Raw genomic sequence first — 24,936 nt, 5'->3', positions numbered from 1 at the left:
CGCGGCTGCCTCAGGCGCCCCCGGCCCCGCTGTGCAGCCCGCCCTCCATCTTCCCCGCACAGCCCCTGCTGAGGTGCCGCAGGCCCGCGCCCCTCAGCCGCAGCCCCCCGAGCCGCCCCTCAGAGCCCCCCCGGCCCCTGTCACGGCCCCCCTGTGCCTCCCCCTTCTGATGGCGCAGCCCGGCATCAGGCTGTGGTAATCCCACGGTGAACGTATTTTCCTTCGCCTTATCTCCAGGCAGAGCTTTCACAAACTTCGGCCTTTCTTTGCTGGGCCGCTTGCTTTCAATAGAGCGAGTTAATCATCGCTCAGCCAGCACCGCGGAGTAAATTTGAACAGCGCACTTGTGAAAAATAAGATTAGGAGGCAAGGGCAATAAGTCAGGAGTGCCATCTTAGCACATTCCCAGATACTGCAGAGGGACAAATAACTTCTGGTACAAGTGAAGTTAATTAACAAAGCAAAAAAACAATCAATTTGTCATCCAGCACATTTGTTCACAGCGTTGGAATAACTCACAGGACCTTTATGTAAGAACCTATAGCTGCCTAACATCGCCTCGGCAGCAGGGTAGGGATGCACATAGGACATCAGGTACAGATGTGTAAGGTGTGCTCCTTAGGATCTGCAGGACAAACCACATCACAGCTAGACAAAAGGAGATCTTCATCCACATTTCAAAGTAATGCTACCAGGGACCAAAAAAATGCAGTCTTGCAGAATGTGCAAAAATTATCCTTATAGAGCAGCTACTCATAAGCAGTTTAAAAAAGCAGTTACAAGGACAACTAAATAAATATTAATCATATCAGAACTCTTTATAGTTTTATTAGATTCCCTCTTGTTTAGCCAAAGAGTAATTTGAGATTATTACAGAATTATACACTTAAGTAGATTACATTAGTGTGTAACAAACCATAAAATATGCCCCAAAAGCTGAGTTACATGATATAATAGACAAAGATTGGAATTTATCAGATACAACTATATTATTAAATGTCTTTTATTCATTCCAAGAATTCATCTCAAAGTGATGACACCAGCATTACACCCTAGTATAGTTCAGAATTCACCACAGGCTATTGCTCACCACTCTGTCATTTCAGTGGATTTCCAGGCGATAAGAACTGTAAGACCAAGTTAGGTGGATGGTTAGGTGTGAATTCCCATCACCAGCTCCCAGGTGCCAAGTGAGATGGGCAGGACCCTCGCTCAGCTCCCCAGCACACCACCGAGCACGGTGCTGCCTCTGACCAGCCTGTCACACAGCCCAGGAGAAAAAGGCTCAACAGAAGGCGTCACGGCACAGGGCCAGGGCAGCCTCCATCTCCAGCCACCCCACATCTCAAGCCCTTCTTTTTCCTAAGTCATCAGCTTTCAACAACTTTTGTTACCTGCACATGCTTCGGGAATGCCAAAGTGACCATGTTCAGGTGGATCAGTGCACAAGAGACCCATGGGACCCGTTCTCCACCTTCAGTAACATTTTCTCAGCTCCTGTTCACTTACCCATTTCTTCTCAGCTTCTTCCTCCTCTCCTCACATCTCTGCCAGGTGCTGGAAACCACAGGAGCACTAGATGTTCAGGATGCAGATCAATTGACTCTCAGTCTCCAGCTGCAACCAAACATAAACCAGCAATGCTGTGCTGTGGCCTGAGCCCCAAAGATGCACAGAGACGAGCTTTTGGACAGCCAGTGCTCCATCACACTGCAGTGGGATTTCTCCCTTCCTCAGAAGCTTTGCAGGCATCAAACCAACACATCAATCCCCCTTTCAAAGCAACACCTCCTCAAGTTATGCAATACTTGAACTGAAGATCCAAAACACCATAATCTGCAGGATTGAAAGGATTAAGGGCAGTTTGAATTGATGCATCCTCTGAAGAAAATAGCATAAGGAAGCCTCCTCTCAAATTACTCTAAAAAGGCCAGAGAAATCATCATCCTTTTAGCTTAGCAGCAGCACTGAGAGCCAGGCACTTGCAGGCAATACCAAAACACAGCTGACATTTTCAGGTTTGGAGAATAGCAGGCAAAATCAAAGCAAAATGTCTAAAGCCATAAATTAGAAGGAATCCTGACAAGCTCTCCCACTACCACACCTTACTGCTTCTGCGGCTTCTCACTACAAAACAGAAACTAGTTGGTAAACTCTCCTACTTCCCCAGATCTCCACAGCGCTGGGGACCTTGGGCCACACACCAGGTCCATGAGCCCAGGAGGCCCAGCTGTGCCCCTCTAAGCATACCCCAGATCACATTGACTCAGGCTCTTGCCATTTCTGTGCAATCCCCACCCCACCTCAGGCCACCCTCAACTCCCCCTCAGCTCACCTCCCACCCTAGCCCTTTGTAATTGAGGTGTCCGAGGCTGGACCCCAGGGTAGGGGGTTCTTCTCAGGGAACCTACCACAGGGAAACTCTCCTGTTGTACTTGCACACAGTCCTGGGGCAGCTTTAATGCAGCAACTGATTGCTTTAGGTACCAAGATTTACAGGCAAAGCAAAAAAAAAAAAAAAAAAAAAAAAAAAAAAGTTCATCACAACAAAAGAAAAATCACACTGATGCTAGGGATGACTTGCTGGGTCAATCCTTTCTCACTCAAGTCACATCTGCCCAGCATTAACCACCTGAGCCAGTCAACTTCACCCTGACACAAAGGGACAGGAATAGGAAGGTGGGGGAAACAAGACTGTTTTCTATCCCTTCAAGCAACAAGAACAGCTATTTCCATGATTTCAAAATCACAGCATCTTCCACCTTTTGCTGTAATTGGAAAGATATTGATGGTGCTGTTTCTATCTTCAGCAAATGGCTTCCATAGCTATTTACCCTACTTCAGCTGGACATTTAATCACCTGAAAAGGCTATCATGCATGTAATGTTATTAACAGTATCCTTTAAGTGGCACAGATTGCTAAATTACTTATTTATACCAAAATATTTTCAGTCCCACTTCCCTGAAACTATACACATAGGTCAGTTGCAAAATTAAGATCTTTATGAGGAGCTATTTCTAACTTTGAAGTTGAAGCATAGCACAGCCTGCGTTGGCAGTAATTGCACCTTCTGCATGCAGATAAATACTACATTTAAAAATGGTTATTTCCACTTTGCAGTGAGGAAAGTTCATTGAGGAAGGGAAAATGACTTGTCACAGTCACAACTCCTAAGCAGAACAAATGTTAGCTATACCTGAATTCAGCTATACCTGAAATTCTACACTCTCTACTTTTAGATCTATTTTACCTTTCCTTGGAAGATAGTAAATGTCAGGTTCCTCTGAAACTGTAATTTATCAGAAACTTACAAGGTCACATTTAATGTTTCCAAAGGTTCACCACCAGGAAACCAGGAAATTAAGAATCTATACTTAGTAGCAACTTGTATTATCTGGTTTTAAAAAGTTTCCTAGCTTAAGTAAAACCATAGTCAAGATAAAAAAAAAAAAAAAGTATTCCTCAAACACCAGTCATTTCCCCTACAGAACTAAACCTAACTTCTGGCTTATATCTATATTACTTTTACGTTATGCATAGTGTCCTAGGGCTTTTCTGAATGCATCCTACCGAAAATGCCTTCCTTGAACACAAAACAGAGTGGTGAGACAATCCTTGAGCACTTAATGGGACAAAGGCTCAGTACAAAAAACATTACTTAAATGCACCGATATAATGCATGTACAGAGAATAATGCAGAAAGTGCAGAGGTGCATTCCCGTAAGACATGAGTCCCAGGGGATGACATCCCCAACACTGCCACTAACACTCCATGCGGTGATTCACTATGACTTACCTGGCTGACTGTCCACAGCTGCATTCAGGGCTGCTGGTTGACCACTCCTAATCTTTTCCTGTCTCTTGACCTTGTTACTCATAAAATTGATGCAAATTTACTGCAGTATTTACACGACAGGTAACTACAGCACACACACACACGCCATGCCTGGATATTACCTGCAGGACTTCCTCAACATCACCCTAGCTGTTGCCACAACACACAAAGAAATAAGATGTCAGCTTATTGCTTTTGCAAATCACTCCAACCACAAGCGTACTACAAAACACTGCAATTCACATGGTGCCCCTTTATCAACACTGACAATAAGAAGGTTTACAGTGAATTTGTAGTCTAGATTAATACTCAATACACTGTGACTCCAGAATTACTTTTTATTCAAGTTAAGGAAGTATCTCCAAAAGAGGTCTGAATAAATTAATATTACCTTTTATACAACCCCTTCCTCAAAAATTTGAGGACATCTTAAAACATTAACCCATCCATAGCAACCCCTTTCTTCTTGTCTTCCTCAAACATGTTCTATTGTTTTACAGTTGAGCCAACAAAACAGATCTCAGGAGTATCCCCCATCTATTTTAAATACACAATTGACCCAGCCCAACAAAGCCACAGGAGCAGTTTCTGTTGTTTCCTTGGACTTTTGCCCTAAAGCTGCAGAGCTCTACTCACACTTTACCCACTGCCGTGGGGGCCGGCATCCTCCCTCCAGCTAGGGAATAGCAGTATCTTTAACACTTTCTGCAGTAATTATTTAATTGCAACCCGAGGGTACAGCATCATTAGACCAACATAACACTTTGGTAAGAAATAGTCTTTTGCTCCCCATGAGTTTACAACCAATAGAGACAAAAAACAGGGCGGGAAGAAGAGAGATAACAAAGTTGTCAGTCTGCACTTTTCCCTGAATACCTACAGGCTTAATTCCTAAGGTGAAACTTCCTGCTTTGGTCCTGCTTTGTCCCGAATCAGTGAGGCTGGATCATCCAACCTTTGGAATTTTGAATGACCTTTTGAATTTGCTTGGAGGGAAATTTTCAGGGGTTGGAAATATTCTCATTTGCTTCAAGACAGATCTCAAGGTACTACTGTTTCCTAGCTGGCTTAACGTATGTCAGTGGAGATGGAAGCGTTCAGAGCAAAAACAGGCTGCAGCAGTATAAAATTTGTGTGGCTACTCTGGGCCATCCCAGTAATGTTAGGTTTCCAGGCAAGTTTCTTTCCTACCTTTTAGCAAGCTTCTGCTGCCAGCTTGAGGCTTTGGTAGTTCTTAGACACAGACTTAGCTTTAGGCACAGTGTAGAAGGCATTCAGATCTGTCAGCCCCTAACAGGGCTCTCCTGCAATGTTCTCCTGGGACAATGCATGTTATAATACCCAGAAGGAAGCATAAGAACTGAGAACAAATTATTTTTAGCTGAGGGGATCTACCCACAGAAGTCCAGAAGAGTTCCAGTGTATTCAGAGCCTGAGTAGCTTCAGCAATACCAATGCACTAACATTCCTTCTGAAAAGGCCTTCCTTTCACCCAACTGCCCCCAGGAACAATGCTAATTTCTTCTGTTGATTGCTCACACACCAAACCTGAAACCAATCACGCTTAAAATGAATAAATTGATTTCTCAGAAACCTTTAACATAAAGAGAGTTTTTGCCTACACAAACCTGAGCTATTTAAGAACTACTAAGTGTTTCACTGCTACTAACAGATGGTTAGGTAGCAGTATACCTAGCTATGTGGAAATACTATTCTTTCTTACAATCTCCTAAAGCACCAACTTGTTGTTATCTAGAATGTATTTTTTTTATTATTATTTTTACATAATACTGAATTGTTTTTCATTGTTATCTCTGTATTTTTACAGTGAGTAGACTTCTAACGTTAGCAGATGGACAATTGTAAAAGATATACATGTATGAAGACAAATATTATTTCTAAATGGTAAGCTGTCATACTGGTTTTAAGATATATCAGTCACTCAAATATTATTGGAGAACTTACTTCTGTGATGAGTGAAAGATGTTAAAGTACATCATTTTATCGGTAGATACTATAGTTACCACTATAATAACTGTGCATGTGCTTTTTGAATTAATTAGGAGGTGGATCAGGTCTCTCATCCTTGCTAGAGATCACTGCTATATGGTGTTAGACCCTAACTAATAAAGGCAGTGTAGGAAAATAAGCAACTAGAACCTTCTGTTTCAACTGCTTGAATTTGTGAGGTCTCAAGAGCACTCTCAACAACTCTAACTTAAGGGGACAAAGCTTTATAATCTGATTAGCAGTCTGTGTAAATCTCTGAATGTTTATCTTAAAACTTCCCAGACACACTAAAAAAAAAAGTCAGTAGTAAGGTTTGTACTGTTGTTCTCATACAAGTAACTTCCTGTCTACTGATTTTTCTTCTGGTTCATACGTATATTTCTGGGAGGTTGACACTTGGAAGAAGGCCCTTTTGCTCACAGCTGCTTTAGGTTGAAATAGTTTGGCTGTTGTTATCACCCTGGTAAAACTAAAGCAGGTAATAGTTATAGCAAGGAAATGGCTTTGCATACTACTACACAACAAAGAGCTAATGAGAAGTTTGTGGGGCTGGCAAAGGTCTAAATCTGAGATGAAAAATAGCTGAGTTTAGCTATCAGTTATTATGTACTGACTAGGGAAAATTACTTGAACTTACTACTTATGGCTACCCCCTCTGGTAGGGGGGAGAGAGGGAACAAAAGTAGCTGGGTCTTTCTGAAATCAAGGTAGAAAGAGAAGTTCATAGAAAACCATTTAAAAAAAAAGTTCCTTTAACACTTTTTTTTTTAGGCTCTATACTATTACTCCTCTTCAATTTCTTTGTTCTGTTTGTTTTTAGCATCATTCTCTTACTACTTTGTTATACAAATCTATTTGCATTTTCTTGACGTAACTGTAGCACTGTTGATATATCGTAATCTATGCGTCATTACAAGAGGATTGGTTGATATCAGGTTTGTCCAAACCAGTAACTATCACATGTGGTAACTACCCTTTTAACAAACCTTTCTGACCGCTTTTTTTTATTAATGAGATGATGCTTCTTCTTTCTTTCTGCCAGCAAACTGGCTCTAAATTGCATTCAAATTGATACAAGGGTTTCTTTCTTATATTCCAACAACCTGTCTTGTTCAATTTCTGTGTCAGAAAAGGCAACAAATTACGGCTATGTTCTAGAGTTCAGTAATAGCCATTATTTAACAACATTTACCTCTTTGACAAGGATATTCTTAATATTTCATAGTGTACAGGATGCAAATTGATGTTACTGATTCCATGCTGATTAAGCAACAGGGTTTCCTTATTTTTTTTCCTGGTACTGTTATCCAAATTAAAACCATCACAAATTTTCTACAGAGCCAGTAACTTCTTCAATTCATTTGCTGTCCTTATTAGGAGTGTTCCAGGGTCTGTCTGTCACATTTGTTCAGGCTATACTTAAAACTAGCCCTGGAAAGGGAATTGATTTAAGGCTGTCCTTACTGCAAGAACAGTAATGAAACATTACATCTTCTAATGACAGCCTGAAAAGGTGCAGACCTACATGAGCTGAGAGATGAGGAAGGACTTGCCTCTCGTCTTGGACTAAAGAGCAGAAGATTGTGTTTGTTTGTTGCAGTGTCATTTAATTGAATAAAGAGATTGCCTCGGGGTTACAGACTAGATGATACTGGAAAGGACCTCTGGAGACTGTCTAGTCTGCCCCCCCTGCTCAGAGCAGGATCACCCACAGCAGAGGTTGCTCAGAAACTTGTCCTGTCAGGCTTTGAATGTCTCCGAGACTGGAGACTTCACAGCCTCTCTGGGCAACCTGTTCCAGTGTTCAACTGCTCGCACAGTGGGACTTGTGTATTATGTTGAGATGGGGTTTCCTGTATTTCAGTTTCAGCAACTGCTGTTATTTATATAAATATCTTCAAGTCCACGTTATACGGTCATTGACGCTGTGGTGTTGGAGACATCCACTCCTCTGTCCACATCATCACCCTGAGTTATATTCCATGGCTTTCTAGCCCAGAAATGCTAACTGCTTGCTACACTTACCCTCGCTGCCACTCTGCTAGTCCCTTATGCTTCCTTAGTCCTAGTGATTCTCTAGACTAGAATCAGTCTGTTTTCATGGTCTGGTTGGTCAAAGTTCAGCCAGCAAATATCTCTTCAGCAAACTAGCTCTGTGGGTGCAGGAATAAAACAAGCAGTTATTTCTCTCCCCCAGGTAAGCCCTAACTGTAAAGGTCAACAATTTATAAAAGCATCTGATATGTTGCTGAGGCATCAACTGACAGTAAACATGACTGAATTGGGAAAAACCTTGTTGGATAGAAGGATTAGTGGAGAAAGGTTGTACTCAGACCTCAGCAGTTGCAGGTATCTGTCTTGCTGTTTTATTTATTAGGGGGATCACATTCTCTGTATGTCTTTTTTCCTGTTGTGTGTGACTTCTGGACCTGAAATTTCTACTCACTTTCAGAAATGGGTCTTCTCAAATTTCTATCTATACAAGCACTTATCTGGTTCTGTCCTGTGATATCTTACAGAATGCCAAGCAGGAATCCAAAGGAATCTGCTTTAGAATGTGTAGATTCTTACAGTAAAAAATTTTCTCAATACAATGTCTGCTGAGGAAACTTTAGCAAGGTGTGTGCAGGTGGCTGTGTGCAGGGCACAGCCATGTGCAGGAGACCTCCCTCTCTTCAGTGAGTGAACTGAAGGTGGGTTTGCTGCCAGTATCAAGCCCTAAATCTCAGAACCCGACTCCAGCCTGGGGTCTGGAGTACTGTAGTACTGATTCACCTCGACAACTTCTATATTTAGAATCTGATCATGCTTCAGCAGTAATAGGCCAAAACCAAGTAAGCCCTACTATTAAAAATAGCTGAAGGGAGGGAGAAAAAGGAAGAATAGCAAGTGGAAAAATCAATCTTGTGTCCTGGTTTGTCTCATTTTTTTTTCCTTCCTTCTTCCTCTTAATCACAATACAATTTCCACAAAACTTTGCTCTGGTATTATTGAGCTGTAGCAGTAACTAATGGGAACATTCTTCCATATGCCCACATCTAAAGAGGGCTCCAAATTATGAAACACTGAGTTGTGATCTGAACTTTAATGAGAGAACACTTCCCTGGCACAAGCTGGCCTCTATAGAAACGCTCTATAAGTAACTTGGACTTCAGGAAATGCTTAGAAGTCAGTTCTGCTGGCATTGTAATTCCAGTGAAGCTACTTACCTGAACCAGAACTTACATGACTGAACTGAGCCTGGCTTGAGATGATTCAGAAAGGTAAAGGGTGGTGAGCCAGCTGGTGTGGCTGCACTGATGTCCTGGATTGGGGAGTGATGTCCTCGACTGGGGAGTGATATCCCTTTGTAGGATGAGGCCTCAAACAGCTCTTAGTAAATCTGTAATTTGAGACTCCCAAACACCCTAATGCAATGCAAATCCACTGCCTTTTTTTCTTCTGAAATTACTGACAGCAGAAGGACAAAATAAAAGTTCAAGGAAATGGTTATAACAAAGCACCTTGTGTAGGCCTCAAAGCCTCATGCCATTTCCAATTTTCTCATGTTTTATTCTGCTTTGAACCCTGTGCATAAGTTATATCCCAGCAATTCAACACTGTTTCATGTTGTTTACATTAACTTCATTATAAAAAATGAGGCTGAAAGCACATGCTGGTAATTCCTAGTCCAACTGAAAACTGAAGTTGTTAATATAAGAGATTTTTAGTGTTGTTTACAGTTGTAGTGCAACTCATCTGCAGGGAAATAAAGTAAAATATTAGCATCTTTTTCATTTTTTTTTAAAAAGAGACAGAACTTGTTCAGTGACAAGGCTCATGGAGCTTGGTACTTGATTTTTATCTGAGAACCAAGTGGGTCAATCACTTAATCAAATTCAATGGCCACTCAGAGCCATAGAGGTGATTTCATGTTTCTTCATTCAGCTCATCAACACACTTGATTGTTGGACATCAATCGTTTGTGCAGCTAGTGCTCCTAAATACTTCAGAAATCAGCTGATGTGATTCCTGATTTTTGGGTTGCACTCTGAGATGTGTAATTGTTTTCCTGTGTGCTATTTCTGTTTTCATGTATCTTGGTGAATTGTTCTACAAAACTGGGAGTGAGGATTGAAGTAAAAGAAAAAAAAAAAAAAAGGAAGAATTGTATCCAGACAGCAATATGGTAAAAATGAAACCATAAGAAACCAGCTTCTGATTTCCATTTTGGACTTATGGGACTGTGACTTTTGGTGTCAGTTTTCAATAACTGGCAGTACTTTTAAGTAACTTCTGTGAGAAAATAGGTATACAAAAAAGGGTGAACCTCTGTGGTAAGAAGTTGTGTGTTGTCTAGACAGAGCTTCCTTGACATAATCTAGGTAATTGTTCCCTAGCCTCTTGCAGGCTACCAGCATTGAGCAGCTAAAGCAGCAGAGTATTTATGCCTGTTAAACCAGAATTTCTGCCTATTGTTTTTCCTGCCTTCATCACTTTCCACTGCTATAGTCCAGCTATGTTATACCAGGACATTAAACACTCAGCATCCAGAATGTCTAGACAGGCTGAAAGACTGTCTGTGCTCCATTTTTCACAGAGGAACTACAGTCAACTTTCCTAAGAACTAAAAGGCTATTTGGAAAGAGAAGGTGGCAAAGTTCCTAGCACAAGACACATATTCTAGCTGCCTTCTGAAGCAAGTAATACAGTCTGGTATGGATTTCCAGCAATGCATAAAATTCCTGCATGAGCCTCCCTCTGTTCCCCAGGCAGGCTTCGAACCTTGGACAATTACTGCTAATGTCTTAAACAGCTTGCAGTTGTATTCTAAGTACACAAGATTGTACGAAAACTTGCCATGTTAGCTGGTAATGTAATATTAAAATAACAGAGAAAAGAACTAAAAGGTGGCTTCCATGCTGCTGAGGATGGTAAAGCAGAAATAAATTATTTCCATATCAAGTATGGGACCTGTGAAAGAAAGATATATTTTGGTGTTCACAATATGCAATGCTGCACAAGAAAACAAACAAAGTTTCTTTCCATATGGCCTCTGTTTTCTTTGGTGCTAGCCTCAGTCACTCTCCATATAAGAAGTAAATACTTGTTCCCTGTGAGGTAGAAGTGAATGTTGACCCTCCAATTTTCGTAAACAGAAATTTGGACACAGTATAAGGGCTGATGATCCTGTTGCTGTTAACCTACCTGCACTCTGTGTGTGATTGTGGTATATATGCAAAAAACAAACAAACAAACAAAAACAAACAAACAAACAAAACGCTTTGATTGAGACTGTCATGGAGGTGAGCCCTCTAAGGAAAGAGATGACCAATGAAGCCTTGAGATGAACAGGCAAAGTACTGAGAAGCAGTACACAAGAAAGATGCCTGGATCATAAAGGACAAAAAAAACAGAGCACCCAAAATGTCAAATGTCAAAGTGATGGAGTTGATAACATATTGTTACATCTATTAATGAGGGGAAAGGGTAGGTGGTAGAACTGTCATTCAAAGTCATACAGAGTTGAGAGAAATCAAGTCACTGTGTCAGTATATGGAAGTGCAGTGGGGGGGGGGGGGGAAGTGGATAGAGCTAGAAACCTACTATAAAGCATTTAGGGACTAGGAAAAAAACAAACACACAAAACTGTTTAAAGATGCTTGCAGTTTACCTCATCGGAAAATTGAAAGGTGACTTAAGCATGCATAAATCATTGCGGAGAGATAATGGGTGCAAAAGCGCTCTTTAATCTATCACTTAGGGCATAGCAAGAACCCATAACTAGAAAAGACAAGCAAATTCCAAGTTTAAAAGCATGCTCCCAGTTTCCTCTAAGGGAAAAACAATTTACTGATAAAACACTGTGTTCTGATGCCTCAAATCAATATCCTTTGTCTGCAATAACTCTTCAGGAAAACAAAGGTGATCTGACTCAAAACATAAATAAAGGATTTCTGCGTCTTTGAAGTCAGATGAAATGATTTGATACTCACTTCCAGTTTTAAGATTTGTTGAAAGAGATCTTTACCCAATTTAGGATAGAATACAAAGAGCAAAATCCTTGAAACAAGAGGAACTTAAGAAATGAGGAGACAGAAAGCACTGCTCCATCAAAAATCAGGATACTGCGTAATGAAATGGCTTCCTTAAATGCATTTGGTGGTCAGTAGTTTTGATTAGACCTCGTTAGGAAGAACAGGGCAGACGTATGTCAGCTGGTTGAAGAGTAACTTTCAGTTGTACATAGGCTCACAGAGGTGTTCCATGTGAGTAACTCTCCTAGCTAGTTTTAAAGTTGCTGCAAAAGGAAAATAACAATCTTTGTTCTATATTTGTGGGAGACAGGATAAAAAGTTCTGAATATTCCTTGAGTCAGCTTAACTTTCATACTAAACCTTCCCAGCAGGGTAATGACTAGTAAATACAGCCTTAGGTATGTAATCTGTTGCTTCTACAGATATCTACCCAAATGACATGGAATGATCCTGGTTGTGTTATTCATCAGATATCCTTTCTGGTTCTGGGACACTTCCCCCCTGCCTCTTTCAGGCTGATGGCTGTGGGTTGGTGCACCGTTTAGCTGGAGGCTATGACTTTCTGCAAATGGATATTGTGCTGAACAAGGTTCTAAATGTTGCCAAAGAATGTATATCTCATCTTCATTTAAAGTAAAATCTATCAGCTAGTTCAAAAGGCAAACATTGTTCCTTGATAAAATGCAGCTGGTGTGCATATGAGCTTAGTCAGCAGACTATAAAATAGCATAAGATTTCCATAGCGATCAGAAACATCAAAAGCAGAAAGTGTATTTAAAAAAAAATCTCCAACATATTGCTATAATTATTAAATTTGATGCATCACAAGTAGCAGTGGAATATAGATGCTGAGATGATATTACCCAGACAGGAAGGAATAATGTGGCTTTGGTCTATATCTCAGTACGCAGATTTCAAAACACAAAGAGAAGGCGGATCATCAGATACCAGAGTATGTGTATCCCATTTTTTAAAATGGGTTTGCCCTCATGAGAGGCATATATTTACTATAACATTGAGCTGCAGCTTCTGAACAAGTTACCATCTTTAATGTCACTCTATATGGAGAGAGAGGGAAAATAATTTATGCTAATCTGTTTTGTGGACTACCCTATTGAGATGTACTTGTATATAACCCTGGTGTGTGGTTACACTTTACCTAATGAGTAATGTCTGCAGGTCTATGTGCAATGCATGTCAAAATCCTTTCTTTCTATAGCTTATCAATACTGAAGTAGCGAGTGATAGGCATAGCAGCCTCTTGCTTTGTGAGGGTCTCTCAGGTGCTCCTGGCAATCTGGAAATGAGCTCCTCCCTGTTGCCTCTGCTTGCCCTTGCAGGGCTGCATCTCACATGTTTTAAACTCCAAATGGAAGCAATAAGGTAGGATGGACATATGACTGCTGCCAGAAATACAAGTCTCAAATGGAACTGTTCTGAACTTTCCCCTTCCTTTTTAGATCACATTTCCCTCAAGAAAAAAAATCTAAGGGGTGCTCTTATGTTTCCGCTGGGAAACAAGTTACTGGATGTATTTAACCCATTGCAACCATCATAGCAACTGGTCTTTGAAAACTGATACAATTAATCAACAGTTGTAGGATATGCCTTTTAACAGCACAGTAAATTAGTTGTGTTAAAAAAAAATACACAGAGGACATCTAATATTTGTTATTTTATACTCAGATCAGATTCTACCTGGATTGCCTGATTATATTCTATTGTGCTGCACTCAAAACCGTCTCATGTTGGAATGATGGAAGTGATATAGCTTTTTATTGACAGGAGGGCTGTTTTGGTGGATGAAGAGTGATAGATATATCCCTCCGTATTCTTGTGGGGTGGAAGGAGGAGTGGAGAATCTCTGAGTCTGTTCTTGCATTTACTAACTTCCCTCTGCTTGAAAAAAATTCCCAGTAGTACGCAGTTAGGTCATCCCATAACTTCAGTTTGATGCTTTTTTTTAACTCCAACTTCTGTATTGATTAAAATTCAGTACTAATTAAAAGTGTCAGCATCCCAAAATTCAGAAAAGTGAGGAAAAAAAAACCAGACCACAAATTTACCAATATCCTGTACCTGTTGTTGTTTGAACTTTCAGATTTTGCATTTGCAGGTGGATCTGCAAATATCCGGGGAAGAACTTTACTCATGAATACTGAGGTAAGAGCTTTAAAAGGAATGTCAGATAGTGAAAGATAAAACTGAGACAACAACAGTGGTTAAACCTACCAGATCAAAAAAAAAAAATATGCAGAAACGCATCTCAACTTTTTTTTCCCTCCCTATTTAGATGTTTCTCTTTCATAATTTGGAATATTAATAAATTTCCCATTAAACAAATTTCCCATTAAAATGTATTTCTACAAGTAAACTTACAGTCTCTTGGTACATTGTATATGCCTGTATTGCACAAGTCCTTTAAGAGACAGCTGTGTTTGATACCAACTAGCTTTGCTATGTTCCACTGCTGCGCTGTGAGGATGTAACATATGTAAGCAAGAAGTGTCACATCCAGAATCATTTGCAAAAGCTTCAGATGCTTTGATTTCATGAAATGCCCCCACTGTTGCCCAATAGTTGCTCTTGGAGATGAAATCCCGTTAAGGCAGTAGGACTGCTTGGTCTGTGATCACAGCCAACCTTAGCTGTTTGTTTCATATATAGGAAAAATACAAGGAGAGTTAAATATTCTAAGGTAGTATAAACCACAACCATGTTTTCATTATTAATCAGTTATGAAAAACACATCAGCCTAGAGTATTGTAAGAAAAAAAAATCATCTGTATGCCCATTTTACATTCCGTTGTTTTAACAAATAAAATGGTATAATCTGTTGCATATTCTGACTCCAAAATAACAAATTTCTCTAGTATGATTCAATGACTGTGACAAGCATGGTTTATCTTTTTGTTTGGGCCTCGAATGAAAATTTCAAATAGTTCTGTATTTGAGACTTATTTAGAACCTGTTCATATAAAACAATCAAGGTTATAAAAAAGAAAAAAGCACTGCAATTAACATATGTGTGGTTTGGAAGCTGCAAGGAAATGGTGTCTCTTCAGGGAGCTTATCCTCACAGCGCAGAGACTGAACCCCATGAACTCCTTGGTCTGCAAACCAGTTCGTGTCTTCCTAAAGGTTGCCCAATTCCTGTTTTCACAGCTGCAATGCCAGAAAAAATGTTTGTTTACCTCTAAAAGAGGTGAAAGTTAAACACCATTTGTATACATACATTGTATTACACAGAAGTGGCTCAAAAAATTGAGGGCAGCTGACCTTTACCAGTGATTTTCCAAACACTGTTACAACTATTTTAAGTGACTTCTAGCTATATTAAGTGGCTTTTGTGGGGGACTTAAAAATATCCTATAATGAGATAGCTGTAAGTCTTTTGCTTACATAAAAATAGACATATGGGTAAGACATCCCAGGTTTGAATGAGTACATGGCATGGTTTTAATTTGCTTTGCCACTCCCTGTGTTTCTGCAGTGCAGGAGCATGGATTATCATTCTGTACAAACTGGAAAACGAGGAAGTCCATGTGGTATCCTCATGCTTGTCTGCTGGGGGCCAGGCAAACATCACCAAGTTTGTTGCACTGAGTTAAGTCTCAAAAGATTCTATGAAATGAAGCATAATCTTCTTAGCAAAATAAATTACTCTTAGGAGCCATCTGCCCTTACCTTTTTTTTTTTTTTTTTTTTAAAAAAAAAGCCTCTTTAAATGTAAATTTAGCTTTCCACCAGAGATGGTATTGCCATGGCAACAAACACAAGAAAAGTAAATGTCTTCATACAAAAAAAGAGTGGTTTTCTCTTAAACATACTTCAGACAAAATAAAATATGCAGCTATGGAATTAATGTATACACTTATCTTGGACAGTAGAAAAGAGTATTATTCTCTTCCTAGAAAGGTTCTCTGAGATATTATCAAACATAATTGCCTAGAGTAAAGAATTTTCTTATATACTTATTTAATATGATATAAACTCAAGCTTGCGTCTTGCAATTTGCTCTAGATGGGTTGCAATGCTACAAACTCCTGTAGAACGTTATGCGGGCAGCAGGATCCACCTCTGCAGAATTGTTTACAGAACTGGAGTCTAAAATGTAATCTCTTTGAGCTAATTCATATTTCAAATCCTTTGTTGTTCATTTTGTGCGGTCTAATACCAGAAAGGCTTTTTATTCAAAGTGATTAAGGAGGCATTGGGGAGGCATTGGGGAGGCATTGGGGAGGCAAGGACAATCCCCAGACATGGACTGTATATCTCGAAACAAGACACTGGAACTCATGATAAGGAAGCGGCAGACGGACAGAGAAACAAATGTAAGGACTATAAATCTCAAAATTGGACATTGGAATTCATTATAAAGATACAACAAACGGAAGAATTGGCAACAACCAGCTCTCGCAATTAAGAAACGTGCCAATTCAGCAGATTCCTGACCAAAGGTGAAAAGTACACTGTGAGGAAGACTCGGGGTCTTCCTCCCAGAGACCCCTGCCCACGTCCCAAAGACCCCTGCCCACAATTCTTGGGAGGCTCTACGCAGGCGCAAGGTGCCAAAAGGCTAATTAGCATGAGAAGCGAGGGAAGGCGGGGATAGGTAATGCATATGTATAGGCGCTTGTAGAATATTGATAGATTGATTGTATAAATTCAAGACTGCTTTCCGCTTTGGGTATGCACGATAGGTGGAGAGATCCCCCGTGCATCCAGCGCTGCAATAAAGAATATACCACTTAAAGGAATTTCGGCTTCGATCTTTGAATCAATCTGGCACCCCAGATGGGACGACCTCTCTGCCGGTCCGCAGGACCCGCTGGGGACAGGACTCCCTAGGGTACCCCCGGGATTTCCCGGAGGGACTCCTCGACTCACCGGATCACTGCGGAGGCAGACAAGGACCCCATCATTGTAAGTGAGTATATTCTTTATTCTGGTTTGGTTTTCTGGTAGACCGGTCGTCTGGGACTGTCCAGTAAGTCGGAAGGTGACTTCTGCAGGACAGTATTGGGTATATACTTTGTGGTTAGTACCACAAGTATATCTGGGGACCTTGGGGTCCATCTGTATCTGGAACTGTCTGTAAGTCAGAAGGTGATCTTCTGCGAGGCAGTGTTTGGTATATACTTTGTGGTCAGTACCACAAGTATATTTGGGGACCTTGGGGTCCATCTGTATCTGGAACTGTCTGTAAGTCAGAAGGTGATCTTCTGCGAGGCAGCGTTTGGTATATACTTTGTGGTAAGCACCATAAGTATATTTGGGGACCTTAAGGAAAGAGCTCGCTTTAAGGTCCATCTGGAATTGTGTTGTCTATTTCGGTTTTCTGACTCATGGAGTATGGTATTTAACTCTGGTTATTGTTACTGTGATTTTGGCTATTTTTCTGGTGGTAATAGTAGGTTCGTGGCATTGTTATAAGAAAGATATCGTTACGGTGTTACACAGTTCGGTTTTCTGACTTATCGCATGTGGAATTTGACTCTGACTATTGTTATTGTGATTTTAGCAATATTGCTGGTAATAGTAGCTTTGTGACATCGCTACTGAAAGATATTGCGTGCCTGTAATTTTGTGAGTGATACGTTTTTGTGATACGCTTTTGTAAGTAACACGTGTATTCTGAAAGTGTAAACTGGAAAATGGGGGGGCGAGTAAGCAGTGAAATTCCTAAGAAAAGTGCGTTAGGATGTGTTTTGAGTCACTGGAAGGATATTGGAGGATCTGCCGGTGGAAGTGTGAACAGGAAAACATTGATAAAATATTGTAATCAATGGTGGCCGCTTTATAAGCTGGAATGTGGAGAAAAGTGGCCCCTAAATGGAACTTTAAACTCTAATGTTTTGCTACAGTTAATGTTGGTTTTGAGAAGGAGAATAGGATGAAATGTTGTATACTGATGTTGTTTCAGCATCTTGGTGGGAAAAGGTACGGAATTAAGTTGGCCCCTGACTGAGCCTTTGATGTTGGACAGGCTGGAGAAAGATAAAGGAAGTGTTAAAAGGGTTGTTGAAAGTGTTAAAGGTGTTTGAAGTTGAATGAGCAGGGAAAGAGGATGTAGGAATGTTAATAGTTCTGCCTCTGCTCTAGGCAGAGATCTTAAAATCATGGGTGTTAGCCCTTTGGGGCAAATGGATCATGATGGGTCCGAGAGAGAGTTGTTATGGAAACAGAAAAACAGTTAACTCTTAAAACAACCTGAGTTCATGTGCGAGCTCAGATTACCGATGGGACCGCTCAGGGAACTGTGAACAACTGCATTCCCCTGACCGACCCCACTGAGACCCTAATCATTCCTAAAATTATGAACGGCTAAGTAAATACTAAAATCTGGATGAATTGGGAATTGAGAATATGCTTCCAACAAGGTCTAAAAGAAACCCCTATGGAATTTTTGGACCAACTCTGAAATGTAATGAAAATAAATAAATAAAACAAAACGGTTTGGACCTGGCTTCGGAGGACAAATTGACTAGCCTTTTTCTAGGGTAATCATTGGTCCCTGATTTCAACAGGAATAACGGGGACCTGGGGAATCTACCCTAGCGGATCCTCCACTGATTATAATGAAGATAGGGGAGGAATGGAAGTGAAATTTCGTATTGATATGGGGCAACATATTCAGTTCTAAATCAAGCATTAATGCCTTTACGGAATGATTATGTTAACGTAAAAGGGTGTAACCGAAAAGGCTTATTTTTGTGAACCTTTGAAATACAAGTTGGGGAAATGTTATATATGGAGTGGTAATTCGTGTCGAGAAAATGGTTGATATTAACAAAGAAGGGTGATTCAGGAGACTCCATGCAGTCTGGGGTTTCTTGTTCTCTAGGTGGTTTCTTGTTCTCCAGCCGTTAAGGCATGGATGTTTCTGTGTGTTTGCTGTTGTTGTTACATTCAAAGTTGTTTGACTAATTAAACAGTTGTTTTGAAAAGAACTGCTGTGGAGAGAAGGGTATTAGAGGGGAGCCTGCTAAAAAAAAAAAAAAAAAAAAAGCAACACTATGAAGTTACATCGGTACAGAAGCAGAAAAAAGAAGTGAAGAGGAACAGGCTGGCAGAATGGGGACTGTTAAGTTATGGAACTCAAAGGATTGTTTGTTACCTATCCTGATTGTATGTATGTATAGGCATACTCGGGTTATTATGTAAAGCAATGTTCTGTATACATGTATTTAGAACGTTTGATGTTTGTGTGTGCGTGTTGGTGGAGCGTAGACTCCCTGCACACCCAGCGCTGTTTACTTGCCTTTTATATACCTTTTAGAAATATTTGTTTTATAAATATTACAAAATTCAGACCTCATTTATAACAGGAAACAAATGGGGATACATAGGTTTTTATATCTATCTGGATCTCCAAAATCTCTATTAGGTTGAGATCTGTTAGAACAATTAGAAGCAGAAATTATCTTCGAAAAAAAGGAAAATGGAATTAAGGATAGGAGAAGAACAACTAATAAATGTGTTAAGCCTGGCACTAATACAAACCGACCCTAAAAGTGAAATACCCTTAGAGATCATAAATCAAGTATATCCAGGAGTTTGGGCCACTGAAGTCTCTGGAAGAGCTAAAAATGTGACCCCAATAATTATTAAATTAAAGCCAGGAGAGAAACCCGTTAAGGTTAAGTAATATCCTTTGAGGATAGAAGATAGGAAAGGAATTAAAGAGATAATTGATAAATTCTTACAGTATGGATTATTGATTGAATGTGAATCAGAATACAATACACCCATATTGCCAATTAAAAAGGCAGATGAAAAAAGCTATAGGTTAGTTCAGGATTTGAGGGCCATAAGTAAAATCACTGGGGATATACATCCAGTAGTGGCAAACCCTTATACTTTGCCGACTAAATTAAAGAATAGTCAAGTCTGGTTTACCGTACTGGATTTAAAAGACGCCTTCTTCTGCCTAGGCTTAGCCACAGAAAGCCAAAACCTATTTGCCTTTGAATGGGAAAATCCCAATTCAGGCAGAAAGACGCAGCTGACGTGGACATTACTACCTCAAGGATTCAAGAATAGCCCCACTATTTTTGGAAACCAATTAGCAAGGGAACTCAAAACATGGATGCCTCCGGACACTGAAGGTGTTTTGTTACAATATGCAGATGATCTCTTAATAGCTACCGAGACTAAAGGGAGCTGTATTCAATGGACTATAAGTTTTCTTAATTTTCTGGGTTTAAAATGGATATCAAGTCTCTTGACAGAAAGTCCAGCTGGCTCAACAAAGTGTGACCTATCTGGGATTTGAAATTTCGGGAGGACAACGAGAACTAGGAACTGAACATAAGGAAGTCATTTGCCGGACTCCAGAACCTCAAACGGTAAAGGAGCTACGAACCTTTCCAGGAATGACAGGTTGGTGTCGCCTTTGGATTTATAATTATGGACGATTGGTAAAGCCTCTATGTGAATTGATAAAGATTAACCAGTCAAAGTTAGTCTGGACTGGAGAAGCACAAAAAGTCTTTAAACAACTTAAACAAGAATTGATGATTTTAAAATATCAAGCAATATTAGTAGAACAAGATGATGTGGGAATTGTGGTCACTAACGTCGTAAATCCAGCTTCTTTCCTTAGCGGAACTCTGGATGAACCTATAACTCATGATTGTATAGAAACAATAGAGACTGTGTATTCTAATCGACCCGATCTTAAGGAAGAACCTTTAGAAGATGCTGACGAATCTTGGTATACTGATGGAAGCAGCTTTGTGAAACAAGGACAACGTAAGGCAGGGTACGCCATTACAACCACTCAACAGGTAATCAAGTCCAAACCATTACCCCCTGGGACGTCCACCCAGAAAGCAGAGATAATTGCTCTTACACGAGCACTGGAACTAGCAGCAGGAAGGAAAATAAGTATTTGGACAGACTCCAAATATGCATTCGGCGTGGTACATGCTCATGGAGCGATATGGAAAGAACGTGGATTGCTAACTGCTCAGGGAAAACAAAAAGAAAACATGCTGAAGAAATTTTAAAATTGTTACAGGCTGTAAAACAATCAGAAAAGGTAGCTATGATGCATTGTCAAGGACACCAAAAGGGAAACTCTGATTTTGAAATTGGAAATCGATTGGCAGATCAGGAGGCTAAACAGGCTGCTGAAATAACTGAGGGGAAGGCATTGTCTTTAATACCAGACGGTAAAATCCAAACTATATATATGAACCAAAAAGCCAAATTATACAAAAGAAGACTTAAAATTAATTGAAGATTTGAAAGGTAAAATGAAACCAGATAGATGAGTATATTTAAAAGATAACTGTGTAATAATACCCTCTAATTTGATATGGCCCATAGTTCTTACAGAACACAATAAAACACATCGGGGAGCTGACACATTGCATAAGAGCCTGAGTCAGACATTAGTGGAACAAAATTTATATACAACAATAAAACAAGTAACTCAACAATGTAGCATTTGCTTACACAATAACCCCAATACCAAGAATAGAATAAAATTTGGAATAATCAGTAAAGGGAATTATTCGGGGCAACTGTGGCAAATTGATTTTTCAGAACTCCCTAGAAAAGGGGGGTATTGTTATTTACTGGTTCTGACTGACATGATTTCAGGAAGGCCTGAAGCCTTTCCCTGTCAAACAAACAAAGCAAGAAGAAGTGGTTAAAGTCTTGTTAAATGAAATAATACCATGCTTTGGGATTCTAGTAGCAATGTCTTCTGATAGAGTTTCACATTTTTGTGTGCAAGTGGTACAACAGACAAGTAAGATTCTAAAGATATTCTAAAGACAACTGCATACTCTTTATAGACCGCAGGCAAGTGGACAGGTAGAAAAAATGAAACATTTAATTAAACAACAAATAGCTAAAATCGGACAAGAATCTAATTTGTCATGACCTCAATCCCTCCCTTTAGCATTACTTAGAATTTGAGTTAAACCTAGAATAAAAGGGAATTTGAGTCCCTTTGAAATCTTATATGGAAGGCCGTATCCATTTCTATTTAGTGGAGAGGATCGAACGCAGTTAGGATTAGAATATTTATATGCATATATAACTGAACTTCAGAAATAATTAAATAAAGTACATAAATTTGTTCTCAGGACCTGGGCTAGACGGTTGGATCAACCAATCCACCCTTTTAAGCTCAGGGATTATATATATAAAGACTTTTTCAGGACAACCCCTAGAGGAAAAACAGAAGGAAAGTGGACGGGACCATACCAGGTATTACTGACAACACACACCGCCATTAAGATTAAGGAGCAAGCAGCTTGGATCCACGATTCGAGGGTGAAGAAGGCCGTGGCGAGGATATGGACCACCACTCCAATTGGACCAACAGAATTATGGTTTTCCAGATCCTAATGATTGCAGGGGTGTGGTTCTCAGATTCGGGGTGGGCAGTTTGGGATGAGAACTTACACCTGTCCCTGATACAAACAATTTCTCAAGTAATTAATAAGACAAACTGTTGGGTATGCACCCATCTGCCACAGCATGGGAATAAGGGTGTATCGTTAATCAGGATTCCCTTGCCTGCAAACTTATCTTGGACTAATTTGTGGGAAAACACATCTTGGGGTCAAAAATATGAAGAAGTTTTGGAACTAGAAGTTAGTAGCTTCGTGCCATTAGAATCTTACTATGTATGTGTACAAAGGTGTAACCTGCCTAAGGGTATGGGAAAACAGGATTGTATAACTACGGGTACTACTTATGTGGGAAATCAGACATCTTGTAATCAAACAATTGATATTAGTACAACTAGCAGTTGGGCAAATTCAACCAGCTGGCCGGTTCCAGAAGGAAAAGGGTGGTATTGGCTATGCAATGATACAGCCCGTAAGGTCTTGCCCGAGAATTGGAAGGGAACTTGCACTCTTGGAGCAGTAGTCCCCAGTTTGACCATACATGATGTAGCACCTCGAGGTTATTTGAGAAATCATATCCGGAGAATTAGACGAAAAATTAACAATCCATTGATAGAGAGACACACCGCTTTTCATATTTTTGTTCGATGGTTTATGCCATGTTTAGGAGTGAGTGAATTGGAAAAGGCAATAGTTAATATTTCTGCAATTATAGAGAAGTTAGAAAACAAAACTCTGGATGCTATAAAGGCTCAACAAGAAGAGATATCTAGTTTATCACAGGTAGTATTACAAAATCGGATGGCCCTAGACTTGTTACTGGCCGCTCAAGGGGGAGTCTGTACAGTAATAAACACAAGTTGTTGTGTGTATGTAGATCAGAGTGGAAGGATCTCTACCAACCTGGAAGAAATATGGAAGCAGACAAGGGTCCTACATGAGATCAGTAAAGATGATCTTTCATGGAGTTTTAGTGAAATATGGAATAAGTTAACCTCCTGGTTGCCCAATTTCCAATGCTTGAAACAAGTGTTCATTGCTCTATAACATTAGTAGTGTTAGGAATATTTGTGTGCATGTTGTTTAGATGCCTGCTTTGTTGTGTTACTGTAAATAATGAAAGTATCTGATGCAAAAGAATTTGCATGGGAAAAGAAAAGGGGGGATTGATTAAGGAGGCATTGGGGAGGCATTGGGGAGGCATTGGGGAGGCAAGGACAATCCCCAGACATGGACTGTATATCTCGAAACAAGACACTGGAACTCATGATAAGGAAGCGGCAGACGGACAGAGAAACAAATGTAAGGACTATAAATCTCAAAATTGGACATTGGAATTCATTATAAAGATACAACAAACGGAAGAATTGGCAACAACCAGCTCTCGCAATTAAGAAACGTGCCAATTCAGCAGATTCCTGACCAAAGGTGAAAAGTACACTGTGAGGAAGACTCGGGGTCTTCCTCCCAGAGACCCCTGCCCACGTCCCAAAGACCCCTGCCCACAATTCTTGGGAGGCTCTACGCAGGCGCAAGGTGCCAAAAGGCTAATTAGCATGAGAAGCGAGGGAAGGCGGGGATAGGTAATGCATATGTATAGGCGCTTGTAGAATATTGATAGATTGATTGTATAAATTCAAGACTGCTTTCCGCTTTGGGTATGCACGATAGGTGGAGAGATCCCCCGTGCATCCAGCGCTGCAATAAAGAATATACCACTTAAAGGAATTTCGGCTTCGATCTTTGAATCAAAAGGGAATATAAATTGTGGTTCAGATTTCTGCTTTCATAGAATGCAAAGTTAGGCCTGTTTCAATGATAAGATTCATGAGTGGTGTAGTCTCATTTGCCCACAGACAAACTCCTTTCTATCTTTTTCTGTATCAGGTTCCCCTATCAAAGATCACAGTGTAGGGAGACACCCGAGATGGCCAGTATCACTTCCAAGATCTCAACACCTGCATGGTAAGGATACATTTGTTTTTACATTATTGTGTACTCTTTCTGATTTCAAGCTTAAAATTTCACGTTTTACAACTATAGCAAATATTTTGGAGTGTTACAATTGTTGAAACGCTCCGTGTTTTATTTCCCTGCTTCTTCTTTTGATAAATCACTTTTAACCTTTTGACTGTGTGATTTGTGTTTGACAGCAGCAGAGGAATGAAGGTACCTTTGTCTGGATTTTACTCCTTTGAGTAGGTGAGGAATTCAGGCACTTGCCTGTGGGACAAAAAACATCTTGCACTGACCTAGCGCGTCTGACCTGAAAAAGCCAATAGCTTATGAGGTGCTGGTCATTTCTTCTCACTGTATGGTATGCAAACTGTGTATTATCTCTACTTAAAGACATTTTAAAGAATTAACTTCTGTTACAGATTGCAATACTGACCTTGGAATGTTATTTACCGTGTCAGCAAGAACGCTGGTGAAAACTACGCTCTCCTGTGTCTCTGCTTCAAGAACTGAATGGCACGTTCAGGAGCACTGGCACTTTGGCATGTATCGCTTCTGGTGTCACCTCGTGACATTTGTTAGACATTGACCAGAAAAATTCCATGTTCGCAGTGGTGGCGCAGGCAGGTCACAGCCCGCCACCGCGGCCCCTCACGGCACGGCCGGGCCCCACCGGCCCGGGGGGCGCTGCGGCGGGGCCGCCCTGAGGGGCCCGCTGGGCCGCGGGGCGCCTGCGCGGGGCCG

The 24,936-nt window shown here is 40.3% G+C and overlaps 1 long non-coding RNA gene across 2 annotated transcripts; it reads right to left on the bottom strand.

The window, feature by feature from the left end:
• Positions 1 to 253: 253 nt before the first annotated feature.
• Positions 254 to 24,930, bottom strand: LOC137859739 (uncharacterized). Of its 2 annotated transcripts, XR_011098498.1 has the most exons (4): positions 24,629 to 24,781; positions 5,028 to 15,028; positions 1,510 to 1,617; positions 254 to 688 (listed from the first exon to the last, which is right to left on the bottom strand). It is a non-coding gene; the product is annotated as an uncharacterized lncRNA (long non-coding RNA). The 2 variants fall into 2 exon arrangements; XR_011098499.1 differs by lacking the exon at positions 5,028 to 15,028 and having other exon boundaries at positions 24,629 to 24,930.
• Between the last annotated feature and the right edge of the window lie 6 nt (positions 24,931 to 24,936).

Source organism: Anas acuta, chromosome 7 (genome assembly GCF_963932015.1).
Source record: "Anas acuta chromosome 7, bAnaAcu1.1, whole genome shotgun sequence".
Classification (NCBI taxonomy): Eukaryota; Metazoa; Chordata; class Aves; order Anseriformes; family Anatidae; genus Anas; species Anas acuta.
The sequence above is the reverse complement of the archived record's forward strand: the minus strand, read 5'-3'. Positions and strand labels throughout refer to the sequence as shown.